The following is a 3,357-nucleotide window of genomic DNA, read 5'->3' as shown; positions in this document are numbered from 1 at the left end:
GCAAATAGGAAGCAAGTGTGTTGGAAAGAACGAAGGATCTGCAGGATCTGGAGTCGGGAAGTTTAGGTTCAGGCCATGGCTCTGCCACTCATTACGACTTGAGGCTAATAGCATTTTCGTTCCCTTATCGATAAGATGAGGAAAACACTTTACTCAACTTGTTGTGAAGATTAAGGCAGCTCAGGTATGAAAACCACCTTGATCAACATTCAGCTATGTACTACTTGCCTAAGGGCTGCCCAAACAGGAGACCATGGACTGGGTGGTTTAAACAACAGAAATTTATTTTCTCATAATTCTGGAGGCTGGAAATCGGAGTTAAAGGCATCAGATCAAGCACTGATTTCTTCAGAAGCCTCTCCTTGGGTTATTGATGGCCATCTTCTCTCTGCGTATTCAAATGGTCTTTCCATTGTGTCCTAATCTCTTGTAGGGACAGCCATCATTTGGTTTAGGGCCCACCTTAATGACCTCATTTTAACTTGATTATCTCTTTAAGCCCTATCTCCAAATAGTCACATTCCGAAGTACTGTGTTTAGGACTTTGACAGGAATCTGGGGCGGATTCAGCCCATAACAGCATATGTATTTTTCTGGACTTACTCAGCACCACGCATGACAGGCATTTAGGACACAGTTAAGAAACAGCCTTGCTGACTGTTTTCCATTATAGCATCAAGAGGCAGAAGAGATACCTGGCAAAACCTGTGAGCTTATTTCCTGCTGCTGAAGGGCTGGAATCTTCTGAGGCTGTTCTGCCTTCAGTCTTGCTCAGCAAATAAACCTGTCTTACTTTTGGGTTTGAAATGCTTTTGTGGGGGCGCCTGGGTGGCTCAGTGGGTTAAAGCCTCTGCCTTCAGCTCAGGTCATGATCCCAGGGTCCTGGAATCGAGCCCTGCATCGGGCTCTCTGCTCAGCGGGGAGCCTACTTCCTTCTCTCTCTGCCTAGTTGTGATTTCTGTCAAATAAATAAAATACTAAAAAAAAAAAGAAATGCTTTTGTGTAGCAAACGAATTGTCAGTTCTTAACAGCTACTAACACAGGGGGAAACTGGTGTGCGTGTCTTCTGGAACATCCCATCCAGGTCCTATAAGGAGCTCTCATCAACTGAAGGATGAACTACCAATAAGGGAGGCCTGGTTGGTCACCTTTCCTCCAAATTCTTCCCAAAGTATTTACTTCAGCTGCCAGAAAGGGCCTCAACAAACATCTGTCGAGGACTTCCTTGGTGCCTGGGGCTGTGCAGGGGAATGGAATGAATGTATGGCCTATGTAGTAAACATAGACATTGCCTGATCCTGAAGGAGAGCAGAGAGCCTGCAGCATAAGGAGCTGGGAATTTAGGAACTTCGGGTAAAGTGGAGGAGGGCCTCTGTCTGTAAATTAGTCTGTCTGGGCCTGCCACATTATCTGGGGTTTTTTTGTTTGTTTTTTTGTTTTGTTTTTGTTTTGTGAATGTGCCCAGTTTACCACCCTGCAGTGGTAAACTGGGCCCAGCAGCCCACCCCAACATGCAACACCTTGGTCTTCCAAGGTCCTGGGGGTGGGGAGGGGGTTTAGCATTCTTCGTGGAAACCAGGATTCCAATTTAAGGCCCTAGATATGCCCTCTTTCCAAATATGTAGATTTATTCTAGAAAAGGATCTACTCGTATCAACTTCCCACTCCATCAACCAGAGCTCTCCTCCTGCCCTGAAGTAGCGCACCTCTTTTCACCGAACCAGCTGCCCTCCCGCTGCTCCCGGAAATAAAACCACACTTTGAGGAGCCCATCCATCTGGTCAGGGCAGAGCTGACCTCCCCTTCCTTTACTTGTCCTCAGTCTGGCCAATGACAATAGCCCCCTTGACACAGCGATTGGTGCAGAGTTAGTATTGTCTCTGAAGCACTGCCAATCAGAGTCCGCCTCAGGCGTTGCTATGGAAGCAGGGGGAGGGGAGCTCTGCCTTCTTCTGGGCTAACGAACCCTATGGGGAATTTTGGAGCTGCATGGAGTCCTCTCCCCCAAGATACGGAGTCACAGAGGAAATCTCCTTCCTGGAGTAAATGAAGCCGAAGCGCAAAGAGAAACTGAGCTGAGAGATGGAACGCTAAAGCAAACTTTAGAGACAATGTATCTCCTCGTCTGCTTACACTCCTTAGGGCTGGGTTGCTGGCACTTGGCAAAAAAGGACGAATCCTGGCTGGTGGGGCAGGGTTTGTACCAAGCCTCCTCGGAGATATCAGCCTATCGTGTTTCCCCTTGGCTGGAGCCCTGACTCTTATAAAACTAATTACGGGCCGAGTATGGAGACCAAATTCACCCCAGGATTATCTCACCAGTGACAAGGACCGTTTATATTTGGGTTTGGTTTGTGACCGGGCTCCAGATTCGCGGAGCGCAATGGCTTCTCCAGTTTTCACTTTCACTTAGGTTTGCAAAATGAGAGAGAGTTCTGACTCCAAGGCCTTAATGAAGCTTTTCTAACTCAATTTTCAGAGGTAATCAACAGAGTCGCCCCTTGAACATTCGATCTGTGGGATCCTCTGTTTCGTTTTGCACGGGGTACTTGGAAAACTTGGGGTTCTCTCCCTGCTCTGTGACACATCATGAGGGTTTGGATAAAAGCCCAGCTATTATTCTTCCTTTAATGTTTTTGTTTGTGTTATTGACAAATTGCACCTTCTGTAAAGGTTGCTTCTTGTCCTTTCTTTGAAGCAGATAAAAAAAAAAGTGGCTACATATCTTTTGCCCTATCTGTATAAAAAGCCTTTTATTATTGATGAAGATCTGCTATTCCAAGAGCCTCACCTGCTTCTGTGGGTCATGAGCTGGTACCTTTCTCCAGGTTGCATCCAGCTTCCAGGCCCACAGTGATGTGAATATAAAGCAGTCTTCACTCCAAGTGTTGAGTACACAGGCCTGAATTCCTGCGCAGCCACTAGGATGTGGTGAGAAGACATCTGCTCTCTGCTTTAGCTTCATAGATTCTAGCTAATCCAGAGAAGGAACACGAGGAAGGTGGCCTGTGTGAGAAGCTCGCTAGTCCCCAGCTATCCTAGGAGTGACAGCTCACCCACAAAGTGAGCTGCCGTTCCCAGTGGGGTGGCAGTTGAGGGGCTGTATCAGCTTCTGGAAGCACCTGCTTAGTTTATGTTAGATATGGTAGTTTTTGTTGATTGCATTTGTTAACATAATTTTGTGTCCATGTGTCTTACGAGCAGTGGGCCTGAACTAAAAATCTATCCTCTGGTTTATTGTAATAGTTATTCCCAGGCATTACACTGAACAAAGCAAAATACTTATAAAATTCTTCATCTGAACCCCTTGGGCCTGAAAACAGAGGTTGCAATCCTTTTGTAGTGCTACCGTGAGT

The 3,357-nt window shown here is 46.4% G+C and overlaps 1 long non-coding RNA gene across 1 annotated transcript; it reads right to left on the bottom strand.

Moving 5' to 3' along the window:
• Positions 1-266: 266 nt before the first annotated feature.
• Positions 267-1,787, bottom strand: LOC309842239. The gene is made up of 2 exons (XR_014299576.1): positions 1,708-1,787; positions 267-958 (listed from the first exon to the last, which is right to left on the bottom strand). It is a non-coding gene; the product is annotated as an uncharacterized lncRNA (long non-coding RNA).
• Positions 1,788-3,357: the final 1,570 nt, after the last annotated feature.

Source organism: Mustela nivalis (assembly GCF_964662115.1).
Source record: "Mustela nivalis genome assembly, chromosome: 10".
NCBI lineage: Eukaryota > Metazoa > Chordata > Mammalia > Carnivora > Mustelidae > Mustela > Mustela nivalis.
Note: the sequence above shows the minus strand (reverse complement) of the source record. Positions and strands in the feature narration are given on the sequence as shown.